The sequence below is a fragment of the Leptonotus elevatus genome, chromosome 19 (genome assembly GCF_054856555.1).
Source record: "Leptonotus elevatus isolate MCC_2025b chromosome 19, RoL_Lele_1.0, whole genome shotgun sequence".
Lineage (NCBI taxonomy): Eukaryota > Metazoa > Chordata > Actinopteri > Syngnathiformes > Syngnathidae > Leptonotus > Leptonotus elevatus.
In genome coordinates, this window is record NC_141257.1 from 4,804,608 (window position 1) to 4,827,396 (window position 22,789).

General features: G+C 41.4%; 1 long non-coding RNA gene across 1 annotated transcript in view; it reads right to left on the bottom strand.

The window, feature by feature from the left end:
• Nucleotides 1-6,320: 6,320 nt before the first annotated feature.
• Nucleotides 6,321-22,789, bottom strand: part of LOC147157610 (uncharacterized) — a 68,764-nt gene continuing 52,295 nt past the window's right edge. Inside the window, exon 5 of the long non-coding RNA XR_015091100.1 lies at nt 6,321-6,373. This is a non-coding gene — a long non-coding RNA (uncharacterized LOC147157610). The remainder of the gene's footprint in view (nt 6,374-22,789) is intronic.

Genomic DNA, 22,789 nt, shown 5'->3' on the forward strand with positions numbered 1-22,789 from the left:
GTACGAACATCATTTGGCAACTTTTGACAGCAGGTGGCAACGACTTCAAAGAAGCGCTGCTGCCACTAAAAGGGTCCCGGGTGAGAAAGGCAGAATCCAATTACAGAAGGAGCAAGTACAAGTTCAGAAGGGGATTCCGGAATATATACACTACTCACAAGAAGTTTGAGCTTTCAGGTGAATTATTAAAATAAACATAATATGGAATTTATTTTCACCTCTAAAATTTTGTCCAACTCATCAATGTTTCAGTACTTTTTTTGCACAACTTGTGCTGTCCTGGTCTCACGATGTCAAAATGTGAACAGAATTGATGATGTTTAAATCCCAATTCTAACCGAACACGAAATCTGTCGGGCCATTCGTGAAAACCGAAAAACACCTGCATCACCTGCAGTATGCACATCAGCAATTGTCGTGATATCGACATATCGTGATGGCTCATTTGCGCGCTTTTTGTGGATTTTTGTGTCATGAACAACAGCAACAACGGCTCAAATTTAGTCCCACAATAAGTGACATTGAAAAGACGGAGTGATAATTATGCCACCGTAGAGCCATTGCAGTGGGATAATTACAAACTATATCAAACAGTTTACTGCTGTGCCATTATCTTTCCGAGCGCTGATAATGAATGACGCGCAGGGGGGTGGGGGGGGGGGGGGGTGGTGGGGTGGTGGGGGTGGGGCTTCATGTCGCACCAAGGAAAACCGTCACTTGATTTTCATATCAAGGCGATGTTGGGAAACCTTGAAAAATGTCTGTCACGTGAATTTAATGAATTGTTTTATGACATTTTATACTTCTATTGATTCATCTGTAATTGCCTCGGTGGGAATGGGAGCAGGACGCAAGTCAGGCCGGGAAATTGATAGCTTGCGAAAGGCAGCGTGTTTCTACAGATGCTCATTTTGTGCATCGAGATGCAAAATGCTTCATGATGTACAGTTAAACCATTTTAAACATTTGTACGTGGACAAAACTCATGGAACGTCACATGTTAAAACTAGGGTTGTCAAAATTAGTGCGTGAGTGAGTTAATTTAAGGCCACTACTTTTTTTTTATTTTTTTATGCACGATTACTTGGAAAGCCTGTACTGGGGGAATTCCAGTCTCAATGCAGCAGACACGTCCACGTCAAAATTTAGTAGTAATCAATTCAATAATAATGCATATATTTGTGGAGACTGAGGTCAAGTTACTTCATGTTAAAGATTAGGTTGCTCTTAATAGGAAAAGAAAAATGCACTGAGCTGTCACCAACGTCTTACAATTGCAATTATGCCATCTAGTGGCAGAAAAAAATGATCTCAACGCAAATCAATATCACACTATTTTTTACAGTACAGTACATCTTTAGAATTTTATGAATTATTACGAAATTACTGTATACATGACTAAAAGATGAAGCCATATTTCTATTAGTTTTATTTTTTTCCCACTTTTATGTTAACAGTATGAAAACTTGAAAAATATGGAATATAAAAAATATATATATTTTATTGAACATTTTATTGTACATTTAGATCAGATATAAAATTTGTGATTAATCGTGAGTTAACTATTGAAGTCATGCGATTAAAACAACAAACTGTATGCAAAAACGAGATCAATATGATCAATACGAGATGACTCTTGATGTTGTTCAAGCCTTAAAAAAAAGGTTTCCCTAAATGACCCTGTTTAGATAGAGAAAAATAAAACAATCACAAGGATCCATTCCAGGTGAGTAGGGAGGTTGCTCCTGCATGGCGGTGTTCTTCTTGACCAGGAACTGTCAGATGCTCAGGACAGTGAGAGCTAGTGCGTTGTCAAGGTGATGTGGGCACAAGTTGTCCTGCTATACCTCCAATTATGACAGTTCCAATAATTATCTATTTTCTATCTATCTAACGTAAATTTTTCCAAATCCCATCTTGGTTTAATCCTGACCAGACAACCACATGTGTCGTAATTCTGATCCAAGGTCTTAATATGTGCAGCACCGGAGAGAATAGAAGCCAACCGGCGGGGTCATTAAGAAAAGAACCATTTGGCGGTAATGTGTTGGGAAATGGCTCGTGACCTCCATCTTGGTATTTAACGTTTAAATGTACGGCATGACTCACGACAGTCATTAAAAGGAGTGAATGGGTGCAGAGTTTTTGTATGTCAACGCGAGGGCGGACGGTGAGGTACAATTGGCGAGAATGGCTTGTTAGAATAAAAGGTCATACATTTTTGTGAGGGTTGAGTTTGAAATAGGATTATGGCCGTTTCATTGGGTTCTTAACCACATCCGTGCAGCAAGATGACTTTAATTGCCGAAAAAGTTGCACGTTTGTTGCTTTTACTGGCTCCCCCTGCACTCGTCTTTATGACAGTAAACAACAACAAAGAACATTTTTAGGTGATACATTCAGATGAGCTGTCAGATGGATATCGGGAAAAAAAAAAAAGGAGCATGTAAACCCGATTACCTAGAAAATATAGTCAGAGCGCAGCCACGCACGTTGCTGTATTGCCTTTTAGATGGAATTTCCGAAGGAGAGGCCTAGTATATTTCAAAGTAATTACGCTCTATAAAACTCATTTTTAATCAAATTGATGCCATTAAACTGTCCAGTGTGCCTTCATTTTTTCCTGGCGGATCCCGCCGGAATCAGCAGTAAAGTCGATGAACTGATCGTTAGGAATTCTGTCGATCGTGTGGAATTGACAGTTGATTGATCACGCAGACTGAGACAAAATCACCATCAGAGTCTTAACTGCTTTACAGGCTAAATTAGATTTTTTTGGGTCAGTTAATAACCATTTTTCTTTTTTACGATGACGACCTGGCCAAGAGACTACATATAAAGAAAAGCTGTATTGTTAGCGCAGCTTAGCACGAGCTAATAGCATGATAGTCGCTAACATCTCATATGCTGTGCGAAACTCGATTGTTCAGCAAAGTTTTCAACATGGGGCGGGGAAGGGATTTGTGTTTGGTAATGAGTAATCCTTGCTATCTAACTATTTCAGTCACTGGGCTGCTTGCTAGTAGCCGCTAGCAAGAAAAATTCTGATTCTTGTGCTGTTTTGACAAAAACAAGTCATAGACGCATTGGAAATGGTTTAAACTAACTAGTTTAGACTGAGCGCACTCCACCTTGCTATTTTCCACTCCGTTCTACACAAAATTTGAAATAATCCCTTATTATGCCCATCTCTATTAACACCGCGTAGCCTCCCATTGCACTACGAGCGAATGACATCATTCAGTTCGCCAGCGAGGATGTTTTTGCTTGTCGATTTTCCAGCCCATCTCCGGCTCAACATGGCTGGTATAATGATGGAGCACCTACAATGTGTTCCTCCAGGCATGACTGCGAGTAATGGAGCCTCCAGTCACTTGTGTTTATCTTTGCGGACAGTCGATGGCTCTCCGATGTGTCATTACGCTAACTAAGCTTAGCGAGGCCACGGGCTGTGTGGTGGTGGTGGTGAGAGCGGGGGAGGGGGGGGGGGGGGCAGAGCAGATGTACAGTACCTGCACACACTGGGCTGTAAATACACAGCAGTGTGACTAAAAGCATTATGTTAATTTACACTCACTGGGCCATAACATTAGGGACACCTGCATAATCTCATGACGAGTCTCAAAAGAGTACTGGATTGAGAATCTACTGGCTGTCACTGTAATTACATTCATGCACTTAACTGCTGCAATGATTTCCCATAAACTTGCGTTGGACATTGCAAGTGCATGCGAGTGAGTGATGGCGTCCATTAAACAAAAAAAGAAAAGAAAAAAAAAGCCATCAATATGTCACACATTTAACTCATTTAATGCTGTGGTTGTTTTAATTTATCAACTGGAATCTAGTATGTTTTTCAAATTTGCCTTGCATCGCTTTGGATTTAAGATCAGCGCAGTCAAATATGAAACGAAGTTGGACAAGTTTGTGCTATATGTTGTACATACGTTATCCCATATTTACTCTTATAGTATTGCAAAACAGGACTTATGATCTCGCAGCTGCAGGGCAGGAACGGTCGGTGCCTTATCACGAGATAGCTGCTGAAACACATTGCGGATGAACTGTTGAACCTTGACTGTTGAAACCTCACGTCTGTATTATTATCTGCATAATGACTCATATCCGTGAAGGTTGCTGCTGTGTGTTCCCCCTCCCCTTTAGAGCAGCAACATCCGTGTAAACTAGGGAAAATGCTATTAAAAAGAGAGGACTCAGAACGGGTAGGAGATTGCAAAAGATTAGTAAAAATAATCTAAATCTTTTGTCTTCCTTCCTTGTCTTTTGTTTATTAAATGTTAACTGAACCTGACAGTTGAGTTTTATTGCCGTAATTAGTAGAAGATGTGCATCTTACGGCATACTTTTTAAAAGGGAAGTCAACCCCCCCAAAATTTCCGACAATAATATGTTCAGTGCGGCCCCACTACTCTAAATATGCTATTCTGTTTAATATTGCGTTAGTGAAATATGAGTTAAGCAGCAAAATCCAGCTGTTTTTATCCGTCTCAGGGGGCGGCCATTTTGCCACTTGCTGTCGACTGAAGATGACATCACAGTAGCTCAGGTCTCAGGAAGCAACCAATCACAGCACAGCTTCAGGAAAAAGGTGGTTGGTTGTTAAGCAACATTGATGTCATCTTCAGTCGACAGCAAGTGGCAAAATGGCCGCCGCCTGAGATGGATAAAAACGGCTGTATTTTGCTTCATAACTCATATTCCACAAATGTAACATTAATCAGAATGTCATGTTTAGACTGGTGAGGTCACACATAACATATTATTGTCAAGAAATGTTTAAGGTTGACTTCAAATTTAACTGAATAAATGATTATCTTGCCATCAAAAGGCCTTTTTTTTGTTGTTTAAAATAGTTTTGGTGTGACAATGCGGCATTCGTCCATGCAGTCAAGTAACTGGTCGTGGTACTATGCGTCCTGTGGCAATAGAGGAGTGGCCGGTGTGTGTATACAGGATGTGTACACTCAGTGTGTGTGTGTCCTTGCGAGTCCATATACTGTATGTGGAAATTGATGTGCTTTAAACAGCGTGTTTTTTTTTTTTTTTGCAGGCGTGTGCGTGTGTGAGTGCGAAAATGATCCGGTCATTTATCAGTGCCTGAGCGTCCGAGGTTAAAGACCATCCATCTCTCCGCCTTCCACCGCCAAGGCTGAGACTCAAGGTGTTTGTATGACTTAATGTTCTCCTCTGTAGGGTTTTTAGAACAGCGTGCACGGGGCTGTCTGTTTATGTGTGTGTGCTCGGTGATGCAAATATTTCTCTTTGTTTACTTGGCTGACTTTCAAAGACCCGCTTCATTTGAATTTGGCCAGAAAAAAGATGCGAAAGCTGTGAAGAGAAAGGAACTTGGCAAGGTTGGGAAGTTGCTTAACTGCAGACGGGGCACGTTTATTTGTATACATGTGTTTTGTTATAAGTGATGTATAAATGCATATTATTAATTTCACAGACACATAACAATGCTAAAATCATATACTGTACTTTAAAGTGCTCCATGATACAATTGAAATAATATTTTCCCATTGAAATGAATAGATATGTCATTTATCCATTCCAGTCAACTAAAAAAAATAGTTTTTTTAATGGACAAATATCCTTCCATAATATCATACTTTATATATATATTTTAAAAAACAAACAAAAAAATGACATAATTAATGTCAAAAATGATAAATTTTTGGACACTTTTTTGCTTCTTTTCAGTGGACATTGTGCTGCTCCTTCTGGTGTGTCCGACTTGGTCATCATACATACATGAAGATAGTGGCACATATGAAGAAGAGTTTCACAACTAACAGCTCGAAGCATTTATTAGTCGGTCTACGGAAATGCTAATGGCCGTGAAAAGTAAGATCATTTTTAATACTGTGCAGGATATATATATATTTTTAATATGCAGTAAGTCTCCACATTTTTACATGTGTTGGTGCTCCTGTTTTTGTTAGCAACAGAGTTCAAATGCTCTCTATGCATTTTTTGGGGGAATGTCTGTTCTATATTATCATTAATGTCTAATGAAAGACAAAAAAATACGTATATTTTTTTCAACTTTTGGGCCTACGTACCCTGGAAATAAGTATTCGAATGTGTCGAGATTGACGTTCCTGTCGAATGGCATTGTTGAATTTGATTATTTTTTCCAAAGCTTATCAAAAAACTTACAAAAGTGTATGCGAGCACAAAAGATCTCCGCGCTTATTGACGTCCCTCGGCAATGACCTGAGATTAATGCATGCACTATTGCGCTTGGCCCGTCCGTGTGTATGTGTGAGCAGTTGAGTGGGTGCTTACAGTTACAGGCCTTTCTCTTCCTCTCCCACTAAAGGTCAGCTGTCAGACGTATCGAGCAGCGCTAAAGGTGAAAGAAATGAAAAATATGTTAAATGATAAACTGCGGGGCCGACGCCTTTCCGCTTGCACCCTACGACACCCCGCCGGAATGGGAGCGGGAATCCAATGTTGCACATGCTCAGTTTGGACGTGTGCTCAGTTGGGTGATGTTAATATGATTAAGTTGCATGTAGTAGGTAATGTCTGGGTCGGTGCTGGATTTCACTTTCCTTTCTTTTCTTTGATCCTTCCTCGGGTCTCCTGACAACCTCGCGACTTTAGCTGGATTCTGAAGTATTCGGTTTAGGTGAACGGTATGGGATTTTTAATAGGTTTTAGGTGAACTAATGAGTACATACACACACACACACAAAAAAAGAAGAGAGATGATGATGACATGTCAAATTGGTAAAATTACAGAATGAACTGAGCTCTCTCGGTGAGAAAAAATAATAAATAAATAAATAAAAAAAAGTGGCATGTTTTGGTCCACATAAAGATTTGACTTTTGAAAAGTTCATTAACCAATATAAAGGCATTACATCATTCTCTCACTTTATCGCAGTTGACAGATTTTTGAGTGGAATATATTTCCTTGTCCATGATGGAAATTCCAGCTACATTGCGTAAATCTGAGGTTTGTCGTGATCCTTTTGATGGGTTTTTACAGTATTTTTACTTAATGTAATGCCCTTACGTGGGAAAGGAGAACCGCAGTCAGGTTTGAATCTTCGCTTGTATATAGGATTTTAATATATTTGAGAATCTATCTGAAGAGATTTCTGGTTTATAATCCATAGCAAAGTTTTTATTATTGGCATTTTTTTTTCATTCCAAGCCAATTATTAACAAATATTTTTCCCTGACAAAAAGTCAATACGTTCCACCGCCCCCCCCCACCCCGTTTCAGTTATGAGTCAATATATTTCTCGCCAGTTCAGAGAACCAAAGCAGCAATCCCGCTTCTCTAACCTTTAGATCCCGCTTGGCCTTTTCCGAGTGGGCTGACAGGAGCGGGGTTGTCTTGAATATGTGGAGGGTAGCTGCGGGATTTACGATGAGCTTTAATGGTATTATTTCTTCTTCTTTTTTTTCTCCTTCTTTTTTTTTACGACAGAAGGGTCTCAAGGATGACGATTCTATTCTTCCATCGAGTTAATGGCGTCTCGCAGGGGCCGTTCCCTAACAGGATTCACTTGAAAGTTTCTTGTCTTTGTTATGCGTCAATATTTGATCTTAAGAGGGTTCATTTGAAGACAGACAAACTTTTCAGCCCAAATTGCCAACAATGTATTCTATTAAAACATCAAATGGGAATTTGCAGTTTTTCTCAGTTGCTTTGGTACGTTTCTCATATCAGAACTGGATTTCTCAAAGCGACTTGTTCAATGTTCGCATCATTGTGTCACTGGTGCAACGTCAAAAAAGCAGTTTCTCGTTTCCTTGAACAAGTCGCCCGCGTACACGAAGGTGCAACCTTCAGTTTGGAAAAAAACGACATTTGTCATCAAAACTTAAGTGTCAGTTTATATCAGAATATCCTCCTTATATCGACAACGTGGTGCAGCAATTGAACTGTCTTCTCGGTACACAATGACACAAAGACTTGTTCTGATGACGCTGACATGTTCAGAGATGGATGGATGGATCGACAGACGGACAGACGGACAGACGGACAGACAGACAGACAGACGCAGGCTATGCCGTCTCCTCTCCCGTGCTATGCTCCAGTTTAGCGCATTTGAAGTGAATGTAATCAAAAATTGACGGCGTATAAATATTCATAAATTGACGTTGCGACCATCAAACCGATCATAAATTCACTTTGGAGGCTGCGGGGAAGGAACGTGCGCTTGATTCCAAAGAAGAAGAATTACAGCTTCATCTTCCCCCGCGGCAGCGCAGGTATGCCCTAGTGGGCTTATAAATGAAGTACGCCGTGCCCGTGCCAAGCAAGTGGGCTCCAAGACCTTTCGCAAACTCCCCAGCTTTCCGGATTCTCACTCCCCCCACCCTCCCCCCCACCCCCGGCAACAGGCACATACACACACACAAACACACTCGTATCCAATGCTCACACACATTTTAGCATAAAAAAGAAGAAGAAGAAGAGTTTCACCTTGGCAGGCAGCCTGATAAACCGTATTTTTCGTTTCTCTTCTTGCTCAGCCAACACGTGGCTTATTGCTCTTCATATTCACATGGTGACATTGTTGCCACTGCCATGTTTTAATTTGAATGGAATGTCTAAGATTCGCATGCCCTTTCTACTTTTTGTACTTTTCCATCATTTATTGTTCACTGCGCGTTATGTCAACCTGTTGTGGAGTGATTTGAGTGTTTTGAGTGATTTTATTGACAGGAGAATATGGGCACCATTGGATTTTCGCTAGTACGTCTTCAATGCTAAAATGGAGCCGCGAGTGGCTAGAACCGAGAGCGTGTTTGCCCCCTCCCGAATGTATCCCGAAGGACATGTGGAGAGGGACGAGAAGCAGCGCCAAAATGAAATCAAGTGTGGCGAGAGAGTCGACGATATTATGCATTCAATTTAAACCAATCATTCTACACGTGCGTTTACCAGTGGACGAATTGCTAGAAATCTTCAGTTTTTTTTTTTTTTTCACTTAGCTTGTTGCAAATGTGAGGTTTCGTGATGCACGCCTGTAATCGGGATATTACAATTTTACTATACGGGGGGAAAAAACATAAAGAGAGATTTAATAGATGTTCTTCTAATTGATGGGTTTTGCCTGCGACATTCTAGGAAACAAAACAAAGCACGGCATCATAGCTGTCATTTTTTTGTCATTTCTAGCATCAGCGTCATTCTCAATGACTTCGGGGACTAATTACAGTTTCTTAGTGCAGCATAATTTTGGTGAGAGGCAACATTTTGTGACAAGCATAAATTAAAACGTCTTTATCAAATTAGTGATAATAAAAATCCCCTTCAACTATGAATGTTTGTCAACACATTTATCTCTGCTTTGCTCACGGCACAATTCAATCCATTTTGATAGATTACTTCAGTAAAGAGACACTTATGCTTTCTCTTATCAAAATCAATGTTTATTTTCTTAAAAATTGAATGTCACTCTTATAGCTACATAGATAAAAGCGGCACATAATATACTGACATTGTGTTGGTCTTGCATGTGTTTACGGATGCTTATCAGAAGTGTAAACACAAACACACAAGAGCGGGCGCTTTATCTCTATTTTGCCAAGACGGAGCTAATTATATTTTACAATGAGCCCTTGACGAATGGCCGGGCCGCAACTGTCGCGTGTAAATAATCACCCATGTTGGCACCACGCAGGTTTGAAGGGCGCGCGCCAACCTTTTGGAGTCGCGCGCGGCTTGTTTTGACATGACGTGATGCATTCGCCGGCTGCCTTTGACGTACAACGCAAGAAGCTGGCTTGCTTGCTGCGGCGGCGGCGGTGAGGTTAATCTGTTTACAAGAACCTTTGAGAGCATGTGATTGAGTGCCGCTGTTGCGAAGAATGAACCAGTTACAGGACGCTGGCGGGACATCGGCGGACGGAACACTATTGCAGGAAGCGCATCACAAAATGACACACTTGTGAATGTGACTACATCAGTGGACATTTACGAGAGCTCTGTCCATAGTTGAAGGCTGTGAACCCCCCCCCCCCCCCAAAAAAAAAGATAGATAGATAAATAAATAAATGTGAAAAAAAATAGAATTCAAAACTTAAATATAAAAAAATTATTGGAATGGAAATAAAAGCCCAAAAATAAATAAATAAATAAATTTATAAATTTATAAAAAAAAGTAAAAATAAATAAAAAATGAGATTATATATATATATATATGGAAATTAATACAAAAATAAATGTACAAATATAATTAAATGTCAATCAATAAATAAACATGCTCTGCTCTCATATTCATTTATTTCATGCTGCAGAGTGCAGACGCTGTCAGCATGAAATGTGTTTTTCAAATGAGGAGGCAGTCCTAAGTGTGTCTTGGTTTGGAGTGGACTATTTCGCCTATTAGTTGATCGGCATGTTAATCTATGTCAGATTTATGTTTGTATTTATTTCCGAATTAATTATTATTATTATTTTTTCCGTTTATGTTTTCATCTATTTTTATTCATATAATATATCATATTTTTTTAAACTAACTTTATTTATGAAAATCCCGGTCATGGCGAACTGTTGCGTTAGTGGGTTGTGTCAGGAAAGGTATACATTGTAAAAACTGGCAAATATACAGTATCATGCGAGTTACAAGCCAAAAGTCAAACAAAAGCGCCAAAATTGCTTACTCTAATTATTTGTGATACTGGGTTTTTTTTTGGGGGGGGGGGGGGATCTACACTCAACAGTGTGTTTAGAGAAGACTTAGTGTACATGTCACCATTTGTCAGCCGCATTCATTCTCTCACCATACAATGACAACAATGATCTTGCCTAGCCACAATACAATGTCCTGTAGCAGACACGAGCTGCCTTTGACAAAGACATCCCAGAATATTTCCACAAAAGAGCCTCGAAGAGCTGAAATGCGCCCGTCATTGCCTTCTGCATTGAACAAAAATGATATTGTCGCAAATGTGCATGCTTTCATAGAGGAAAACGGCCTCCCACAATCAGGCACTTAGATGCCATCAGCCCATGCAGCGTGATGTCAAATTCCTGTTGGACAGCTATAATTGCTTTTAACACAACAGGGAATTCCCTAGAAGTACCATCCCGCATTTTTCCTGGCTCTGATAAAGGGATATATTAGCGTCCCGGTACACCAGCCAGTAGAGGAGTGACCATGAACACCCCCCCCCCCCCCCCCGCTGATGGTTCCAACACCTTGTCTGAACTGATGACCACCTTTGGGCATCCTTTGTCAGTTACTGTGATAAATCATTCTGAAACAATGACTAAGCTTAATCTTCAGAGATGACAGTTACAAATTGAGAGTCCAAAAGCTCCCAAAAACACACACACACACACACACACACACAAAAGCAGCCTAGAGCTTTTGCAGGCCTTTGACCTCTTTGCGCAGACAAAGGCCATGCAGCTGCGTCAGCGCGGGAACCTCGGCGACCCAAACCAGACAGCTCCTCACTCGGCTCCACGCAAATGAGGCTGCCGGCTCCGCCCTGGCTCGCGTTGGGGTGGACGTCCGCTGACAGCTCCATCTGTTTTACAGCGACGCAGGCAGGTGGGAAGCAGGGAGGCGAGGAGAAAGAGGAAAGGTGGGGGGGGGGGGGAGGATACCTTGGGTCAGGTGTGACTTCACACCTAACATGAATTATACCTCCACGGACGCATGAGCTTTACTCATCTTATGTTGTCATCCATTCATTTTACTCTTGGCGGACAGACAAACACACGTCAAATTTTTCGGTTTCTGAACGGGAATTGATTCCGCACTCTTGGCTCTGTTGTGCGAACCACCATATTATCAGTAAAAGCAGCAAAAGGCAAAGCTTTTTTTTTTTTCTTTCTTTTTTTTTGCAACTATAAAGAAGCTCTGAATTAGTTGGACTTCAATTAGCCAGCTTTAGTGTGCATTTGGAGCGCGCTACACGGTTAACTAACTCCTCTCCCTTCGCTTTCAGTCTTGATGCCAAGCGAAACCAAATTGCCTGGCTTTAAAGTTTGGTGCCTGCGCCAGGCGACATAATTAAATTTTTCTCCCGTGGACGCACTTTCCAAACAGTAAGGCTACGCTTAAATGAACAACTGGTATTTGCAAAGATCTCCAAAGTCACGTACTTTAGCTTAGAAATAACAGGTTTGTTGTCTGAAGCTCAACAAAAACTTGCTACGTGCTAAGAAATTAGCAAACAAGGACTTGTCAGCTCATTGGACGCGGCCAGATTATCTTGGTTTTCAGCTGCTTGTGTTCCGGCTGAGGCTGTTTCCAGCTCCTCTGGCATTTGGCACGGACGGCGGAGAACAAACACACCTAAAGCTGCAGTGAGTGCGTTGGCTTCTTGCAGCGCGCCGGATATTCCAAAGTACAAGCTGCCAAGTGCGATTCTTTGCGGGGAGTCCGTTGCCAGTCTTAATACGCAGCTGCATCTTGGCAAAAAAATGCTTTTGGGATGACACTCATTTGAGCCCAAGTCTCTCCCACGGTTTTGATTAAAGCAAATGTTCCATTGAGCCGAGCCGGTTTATAGAAGTTCTTGGCTTTGCTCGCGCCCACCTGGGTTTGTTCTAACCTCCGGCACGGTAGGTGGAAAGATAATTTTTTTTATCTACTTGGGTTGTTTGATTTGGTTTGAACATTTAAGCTGGAATCAAAGTCAAGCATTTTAACAGATTTGCTCAAGAGTACTTCAGCAGTCGGCCACAATGTTCGTATCCTGATTATCCGATTCGCCGGGATTTACAGCATGTCGGTGAGCAGCAGCAGCAGCAGATGTGTACCTGACATCTGATAAGACCATTAGTCTTGCAGGCCACTGGATTGGGCCAGGCCAGCGCCAGGACAGAGGTGCTTGTCTCCTGGAGATTAATGGCCGCCGGGTGCTGCTGCTGCTGCTGCTGTGTGAGTAGGCTACTTCTTGCCTGTGAAATACACCTCATCAGCCAGGCTGGAGCTCTGATTTATTCCTGCCTGCCTGCTTGCCCTCTGTGCCACCAGAGGTTTGTCTGTCTTGTTTAGTGTGTGTGTGTGTGTTTCATTTAATTTGTCCTCTTCTTGCTACAAAAAAAAAAAAACCCAAACAGCTATGGGTTCAAATTGTGCCGCAAATGAGGCCATTCGAGAAGAAAGCGCGCTGTGGTTACACATCCAAGGGAATTCCGGTGGAATAACACAACCTCGGTCCTCATCTGGGAGTCACCTCACCCCCTAAGCTCGTCCTCTGTAACTGCTTAGCGCCCATTTAAATCAACTAGCGCCGCCAAAGATGGATGGCGTCGCTTGTCAGCCTTTTTGTTGGCTGCTTGTCTTGGTTACAAAACGAACAAGAGGCCGGCTGCGGCGCTAATGACCTTGAGGGCGGAAACAACATTTGCGCCGGGGCACTCGATTCCCCGTAAGAGGGACGCCGCCGTGGCTACGACGACATGATGTGTGTCCGCGTGCTATATGCATCTGACCTCCCGCTCATGGCTGGCCTCTGCTGCCGCGGATAAATCACAGAGATGCGCGGCGGGCTAACCCTGCTGAGGAGATTCATGGTGCTGCTTTGGTGACCTTCCGTTCAGGTGCACAGCTGTGCCCACTTCACCTGACGTGTCCATTCATTCCTTCAGCCGCATAGGACGCACCGCTACACTGGGAGGATGCGGATATTTAACGCAACGGCAAGCTTCGCGCCTGTGCACAATATGCTCATTGTGACGTGTGCGCAAATCTCTGCTTGCTGATGCTAACAGTTTGAACATCACCCATTTGTTGCACTTTTATCATCAGGTAGTTTTCCCCCTTTGAGAATTCAGCTCGCAGAGTTTATCCGTTTTTTAGAGTGCAAAAATCAGAAACTCGTCCACATCCGAAATCATAGGATACGTGTAGTGTTGCCACAGTTTCCTTAAACATTTTACTTAGTGATGCTATTCATTACTTGCTTTAAAAAACTATGTTAGTACTTTAAATAGTGACATTCAGCAGAAACCAACAACCCTGCTTAACGTAAAAATGACACGCGCTTTTGTTAATTAATTGAAAATGCATTTTTTACAGTGACATTTGAGAAGAAAGTTTGTTTTTAATAAAAATAAAATTAATTTAATTAAAAAATATATAAGTTAAAGAAAGAACGAGTCTGTTCTGGATTTCACTTATAACAAATGGTTTCTCTTAAAACGAAAATTTTGAATAAAGTCTTTTTTACTTGCCATTCTTAATTATTAATGTTGTAATGGAAAAAAACATATTTATAAATTGTACATTGTTATAATATATATTTATAATTATACAAAAATATAAATATACATCAAATAAATACTTTTTAAATGCATAAATAAATACTGTAAATACATAAATAAATAAATACATTTGGAGACCTCTAGCAATCACAATGTGTGACTTTCTCTTAAAGTTTGAATGCATACTGTTAAATAAAAATAAAAATAAAGTCATTTCTACTTGACATACTTAATTATTAATGTTGTAATGGAAAAAAACCACATTTATAAATTATACATTGTTATACTATATATTTATAAATATGCAAAAATATAAATTTTAATATACATAAATTAAATAATAAATAAATAAATATTTTGTAAATACATTAAAAAAAGACTGCAAATAAATAAATAAATGCATACAAACATTTGGAAACCTGTAGCAATCACAATCTAGTGCTACTTTCTCTTAAAGTTTAAATGCATACTGCGATGCGATTAAGTAACATTTAAAATAAAGTCATTTTTACTTGACATGCTTAATTATTAATGTTGTAATGGAAAAAATCCCACATTTCTAAATGTAATATATAATAATATTGTTTATAATATATATTTATAAATATATATAAAATAAATAAATAAATAAATACTTTATAAATACATAAATAAATACTGTAAACAAATCAATAAATAAATACATTTGGATTCTCTTTCTCTTAAAGTTTGAATGCCTACTGCGATGCGATCCATGATTTATTGATTTATTTTTTTACCTACGGTAATATTATTGAAACTACATAACACTCTGTAGAGGGCACAGTGTGTGCAATGAACCTTACTATTTTTGTTTTAGCTCACACAATCTTGAAATCATGACTGTACTTCCAGTTTAAAAACGTAAATCTGAAAATGATGCTGTCACTCCCTCAGACCGGAATATGAATTGGAATACTCACACAATTGCTTGGCATACAGTAAATCCACTTTTTCAGTGCGTGTGCGCGTCCGTGAGACTAATGTGGCCGGACACTGTGCGGCTCCCAAAGTGACTCTTGCTGTAACAGATCAATCAGGCCTGGCTGAGTAGACATGCTCCCCACGCCTCCATTGTGATACCATTATCTCCCATTTAGCCGGGAAAAGTCACATTGATTCTTGCCGTTGTGTCACCGCGCATTTGCTTCCATTTAGCGACGTTTTTTCTCCATTTTCTGCAGAGGTCAAAGCTAAAAAGCAACGTCTGAAGCTCACCGGTGTTGTTTTGTTGCTGTCACATTTTAAATGTCATGTGTTCTGTAGGTGTTGGACCTTCCCCGGCTTTTAGTTCTAGCCCCTAAAATCAGCATGAGGGGGACGCAGGCACCTGCGCTGCATCCGTCTGGCGGCTTAAGTGGCTCATCTTTTAGTAAGGGCCACAAATTTAATGAAAATATTTTTGGTGGTTCCAAGTCGGTAATTTTTTTATTAGTATTAAAAGAAATCAACTTACAAAGTGCAATTACTGTACGGACTGAATACCTGTGTATCTTGAGAACAATGAAAGTGCATATATAAATTTGATTTAAAAATATCTTGATAAGGCCCTCTGTGAACGCTTCCATTATTTCTCAGCTGGGTTTCTCATTCCCGGCTGTGCTGTTCTTGTAATAAACGATTAAATACGTCCACTCTACAGAATACTTTCCATACTCATTCTCCGCCATTGTGTCAGCAAGTATCAGCTTCCGCTAACCCGCCACCATCACCGCGGTAATCCTTCCATTTCTACCTATGGTGCAAATAAAGGAAAATTAAAAAAACTCTTTCTCTTGCTTTTGGCCTCTTAACTGGGCAATGTCATTGTGACGAGAAATAGAGTGGAAAAACTAAACACAGCGTGGACCTTTTGCGCGAATGTTGCTATTGATTAGCAATTTTAAAACTCCTGGGGCGCTTTTATCCAAAAGTGTCGAAGCGCCTTTTGAACAGTCCAGCTCGGATTGCTGAACAATGAACACTGCGGAACTGTAGGGCATGCGGTGCAACGGAAGGAGGCGAGGGTTAGAATGTAACGTCATGTGAGGCGGAGGAGCTGAAGAAAAAGAGCAAAAAAAAAAAACAAGGAAATTAAAAAGTACTCAATAGTGAAGAAAGTGTGTTCAGAGACGTGGGTCTTTTGTTTTCGCAAATTGTTCTTTGCAAACGGCGACGGCGCTTCAACATCATTCCTTAGCAACAAAGTCACCACGCAAGATGGTGCCAAAGCAACACTTTTATATTTGACAGCGCTACGGCCTGAGAACCAATCATTCGTTCGCAAGCAGCGAAACACAAAACTGCATATGGACAGAAAAAACTCCAAAGTTTTGCAGCTTATCAGATGACGAGGGAAGGGAAAGAAGAAGCACTAATAAACAAACGGTCTCCATTTGGTGTGAGACTTTCAAAGTGTGCGTGTATCCCCCCCCCCTCCCCCCCTCATTAATTCACCAAGTCTGGATAAGTGAGCGACGCAGTGAAGCAAAGGAAGGGAGCAGGGGCGAATCAGAAGAGAAAGCGGGCGAGAGTCACTACCAGCAGGTAAAAAAGGAGGTAAACAAGTTGGAAGGCATTAATATTTAAATATTTCATTAGCAGCCGTCTCGCGAGGAGACTAAAGACGGTTTCGAAGACAAATCAGGCCTATCAATAACCAAAAGGAGTGTACGGAGGTGCCGAATTACGTGTGAATATTTAAATACATCGCGAACACAAACCTGCAAAGAGCCAGTGTCTATTCAAATATGCATGCAGAACAAATGTAGCCTATACATCGTAAAGGTAAACAGTTGTGGTGGAAAACGTAATTAGCAAACTGAAAAGTTTCGCTAATGAAAAAAAGGGCTTGAATTATTTATCCTTAGCAGCGCAACATACTGTATATGTTGGTGTTGTATTTTCTGTGATTGTTTGGACTTGTTCGATCCAGAACTAATAGAATAAGTGATGATGACAAATATTCATAATGAAGTATATCCTTGCAATTAAATCATTCACTCCTAGTCATTTTCATTGAAGCAACCCCCTTCGCTCCCGGCTGTTTTACATTTTTTTTTTTTTTACTGATTTTGCAAGGCCCATTGAATATTGTGTTCAATTGCTATAAAAAAATGGAAACAACCAAAATAAAGATAAGGGTTTCTTCTTTCTTCAGGAAAAAAAAGATTTGTATCTGTTTCCGTTTTGCAGCAATTAGCATTAGAATAGAGCTAACTTTCACCGATATTCACATTCCTGATGAAACACTGTCAAAAAGAGTTTGTTGCAACATGGTTCTTCAGGTCAGAAGCTGCATCAAAGCCTTCTGTATGCTGTTGCATTAGAAAAAAAAACACATTTAAAAAAAGGATAAATACATTTTTACATTATTTACACGTTTTTGGGTTTGAATGAGTTAAGTGCCTATTAAGGACCGCGGTTAAGACAAGGAAGAGATTGGTTAACTTTAATGATGTCATGTTTCGGTTTTGTAGGGGTTGGGGTTTTGTTCCCCTGTCTTGTTATGTCTGATTACGTCCACCTGTGTGTCTCTTCCCTTCGCAGTGTGTGTGACCAATCAGTGCCCTCAGTTCTGTTCCACAGGTGTGTCTCATTAGTGTGGGTGTATCTAGGCCCCGTCCACACAAAAGCCAGTTTCAATGTCCTCCAGTGATGACGTCATGGTCGCAGCTGGATGACGACGCATTGTCGCACATTGATGACGTATGCCACAATTCTCGCGCGACTGCGCGCGAACCGTCAGTCTGTCAACAACAATGTGTCGTAGTCGTTTTTTTTTTTTTAAACAAGCGGTGTTGTATTTGAATCACCCCGCCATGTCACTTTTCCTGTGTTCTTCTTTTTCGTGTTTTGATACATGCAAAGCCATGTTTGTTTTGTAGATTGCAATAAAGTTTTTTTTTTTTTTTAAGTGTCTGTCTTCTTCGCTGATTCTTCTTCTACGCTTTCCGTTAACTCCCTGTGGCTGCGCTGCAGCGCCACTCCAGACTTGGCATGTACATTACAGCCGTTAAACGTCCTCAGCGTCTTCTTTTGGACACACGCAAGTCTTGAAATCTTCTTCTGTGCGTACAAGATTTGTTTGAGGAACGAAACCGGCTTTGCATCCGTCCGGTCGGGGCCCGAGTCTGTTGTCCAGTCTGTTGTTGGAGCATTGTTGATGTCGACGTTACGTGTGGGAGTCTGTGTTTCTCGTCGCGTCAAGCTAAGCCCTCGTCGCAGTTACGTCCTTTTTGTCCTCAGTTAAGCCATCCACGTTTCAGTTTAGTTGTCCTCACTGCCAAGCCTTCTTCGTCTTCATCGCCACAGCTAAGTCATCTTTGTCTCAGTCAAGTTGTCCTCATCACAGTTAAGTCGCCCACGTTCTGTCAAGCCAGCCACAAGTCTGGCCAGCCTCCTCTCGTCCAGTCCAGTCATGGCGACCAGTCCCCCCGCGTCCTGTCCAGGCTTGGCGACCAGTCTCCCTTTGTCCAGTCATGGCGACCAGTCTCCTCTCGCCCAGTCCAGGCTTGGCGACCAGTCTCCCTTTGTCCAGTCATGGCGACCAGTCTCCTCTCGCCCTGCCCCGTTTCGGCAACCCGTCTAGTCACGTCATGTCCAGTCCTCGTCCACTCACCTGTCTCTACTTGTTTTAATAGAGTTCCTCGTATTAACTCACCATTCTTGTCTCCCTGCCGTTTCTCCCCGCATTTGGGTCCACCCTCTCCCGCGCACACCCAATCATGACAAATGAATCAATAAAAAAGCAACCAAGAAATGGGTGCTCCAATGTAATCTTACATTGTAATGATCACGTATACATCGATGACAACCGATTCCTTTGTCATGCGATGAAAATCTACAGATTACATGGATTAACTGTGCCTTGGTTCATGCAGAGTATTAATCCTGGCCTGGAGCACCATCTCAAATGGTGTCGCTGTACTTCGCCGTGACCCCATTACGGCGAAGGTTTTATTAAGCAAGACAGATGCATGTACTTAAATATTAACTCGGGTTAATTATGCAAACTATCCTGCGCTTCCCCATCAGTCTTCAATAACGTAACAACAAACAAAAAAGGTGTGGAATTTTGCTTGAATTCAATGCCAACAACCCTTTTTAAAAGGGTTTGGCCGTAATCTGTCATTTCCCAAAACAAGGTCTTGGAACATCACTTCGTAATTCAGAATTTATTGCACAAGCGCTCGGTGTGGCGTTGCTGAATTCAAATGGAGGTTTATGACGCTCGCCGCGGCTGTGCCGTATGTGTGCACACGTTCCACACAGACTTGCAAGAGAATTGGATCCCATCTTGTCCTTTGTAAAACACGCTGGAGCCTAAGTGGAATCGATCCCTCAAGGAGCGCTGCTTTGCATACACGGCACGGCCAATGGGCATTATGCAGTTCCAAAAGGGAGCCGGTTGTTTTCGCGTGTGGTGGCTAAAGCGTCTTTACTAAAAAAAACGAGCGCATGCTTTTGATTCTGCAAAATGATAAATGATCGATTACGGTCATTAGAAGGAACACTGAGCTCTCTCGTGCAGCCAACAATTCTTGGACGTTCTTAGCAGAGGTAATTATGTCGCACATTCATTTTCCCGTAGTGGCCGTTGGAGAGTGGCGCGACACAGCGATCTGGCGTTAGCGCTAATCTCGGTCTTCTCTCCCTGCTCTAATAACGTTCATTTGTTCTCGTGTCCCTCACGCCGTTGCTTCATTTGCATGAAACATGCAGGCGCAACATGACGCTATAATGTGTTCTGAAGCTTTGGTTTACATAAAGTAATAATACAGTAATAGTAATTAATCAATAAAAAGATGGAAGAAGTGACAGAAGACCAATAGCAAATTAGCATTTTGGTCTTGTGATGGTCTTGTATTTCAACACTGATTCCAATTGGCTTAATATACAAAAAAAAAACCTTTGCAACAGTGAAAAAGATAAAATAGAAATGAAAATAAAGTCATAAAATAAGAGGTTTTATGATAAAGCCTTTTCTGTGCCAGACTAAGAACAACAACAACAACCTTACTCCATCGGGGACTATTAATCTGTGTCAGAACAAAAACAACAGGAGAAACAACAATAATTACTTCAGGGACGACAAGTACCTATGCGAAAATATGAACAACTACTACTCCTCCGGGGACTATTATTACTTGTGCCAGAACAAGAGGAACAACTACTACTACTACGACGATGACTGCTACTACTTATTTAGGAATTATTCATCTTTGACCACAAAAAAGAAAAACTACTACTACTTCGGGGATGAATGCCCCCCCCCCCCTCCAAAAAAAAAGAGATCAACAACAACAACTACTACTGCTCCAGGGACTACTAACAGCAAAGACTCCTAGTTCTGCACTACTACCATTTCTTCAGGGAATCTTTATATGTGACAAAAGAAGAAGGAGGACAACGAAGTACCACTACTAACTGCTAAGTATTTAGCTAAACCAGAATAACAACAAAAAATACTAATACTTCTTCAGAGACTATTCATTTGTACCAGAGTGGCAACTACAAAAACTACTACAGAAACAACAACGAGCTACTACTTCTGTTCTGAGCAAAAACATGAAAAAACACAAAAACTAGTAGTATAACTAACAAGCTACGATAATTACTACTACGGTATTTACTGGCATTAAAATAGGGGGTCAAAAGATTTCTCCCATCAAATTAACAATCACATTTAAAAAAAAAACCCAATTAATTAATTAATAATAGATTTTTCCGACAGTACAGGCTACTCATACTCAAAATGCTCAATGAATGAATGAATTAAGCATTACTTTGTCACCAATCCAGTGTCGCCTTTAAATTCCAACACCAAGTGCTGGCATGAGTGGAGACACAAGTGGGTTGTTCTCTGTTACCTCTCTCCACTTTTTTGGGCGGCGATGTTGCTGCTGTTGACTTAATGAGGACATGACTTTGAGCACGCACTTGAGCTTGAAACACTTTTTTTGAGCATCAGAGGCGCACGCCGCTTTGCTGAAAAATGGCGGATTAGCTCCCGCCCGCGAATTGGGAGTCGTCCAGCATCTCGGGGCTTTAAAGGGCAAAAAAAACCAAAATGGCGAAAACTCAAGTGTAGGCTATGAGTGGGGAAAAAAATGATTTATATAACTATAATGATGGGTAAAGAAGAATTAAAATTAATTGCATTAATAATTTAAAAAATGCATTAATACTTTCTTTTGAAGACTTTTTGGGGGTTCTCTATGCCAAATTAACCGTGGACCCATGGTCGGGACCCCTGATCTAGTAGAAGAGCATGTAAATTATTCTGTCACTATACGTCACTGGCATAAAAAGGTAAACAAACCTACATTAGTTGTAAGAATCATTTTCAGTCCATCCATCCATCCATTTTCTGTACCGCTTGTCCTCACAAGGGTCGCGGGGTTTGCTGGAGCCTATCCCAGCTGGCTTCGGGCAGTAGGCGGGGTACACCCTGAACTGGTTGCCAGCCAATCGCAGGGCACACAGAGACGAACAACCATACTCACAATCACACCTATGGACAATTTGGAGTGTCCAATTCACCTGCCATGCATGTTTTTGGAATGTGGGAGGAAACCGGAGTACCCGGAGAAAACCCACGCAAGCACGGGGAGAACATGCAAACTCCACCCAGGAAGGCCGAAGCCCGGACTTGATCTCACAACCTTTGCACTGGGAGGCGGACGTGCTAACCAGTCAGCCACCGTGCCGCCCATTTTTTATTGTCAGTCCAATGAAGTGAAATTCCCAAAGAATGACGATGACACCCGTGGCTGGTCATAGTGCAAAATTTCACAGTCACATTTGAGGGCTTCTCGTGTCAGACGAGCCTGAATTGCTGTTTATGTACACCACAAGAAGCACACGCCAGAGCGAGCACAGAGTGACTGCTCCCCGTCAAATCATTCCATCACCCTTGAAAAAAAAAGAAAAAGTGTCACATCAGGTCGAGCACAAGCAACAGCGATAAGTGACAATGGGTACAGGAGATGGAATCTGCGTCAGCACCGTCTCGCAAGGACGGGCACTGAAGATGGGAGTTGTTTATTTATTTATTTATTTATTTTTCTGCCGAGAGCTGCTGCGAGAGAAAAAAAAAGTGACTCGCGCCACAGGAGAATATTCCACTCATTGTGTGACTTAGAAGTCACACAGCGATTGTATCTGGCTTCTGTAAAGGTGCGCCGGATCAAACACTTTCTTGGGTCTCACGGTATAACGGCCCTACGAGGCGTAGGTTGCCCGCCCCCCTTAGGTGTACAGCATCCATGGCAAGCACGCACTCGGTACGAGGCCCAGTGGGTCAAGCGTGACAAGCAGTGGATCAGTTTTGAGGGCCTCGGTGCCTCCAGCGAGTCACGCTGAGAATGTGGGATGACTTTCACCCCCTCCCCACTTTGCTGTCATTGTGATTTGTGTCTCCCTGTTTGTCAGCCTCAGGTGAGACAGGTGATTGATTTTTTTTTTTTAAATCATAACAAATAATAATAATAATAATAGTCCCTCCAGGAGTTATGCTCTTTGAAGATGGAATAATTACACAATCACCATGGTAACGCCGCACGTTCTCTC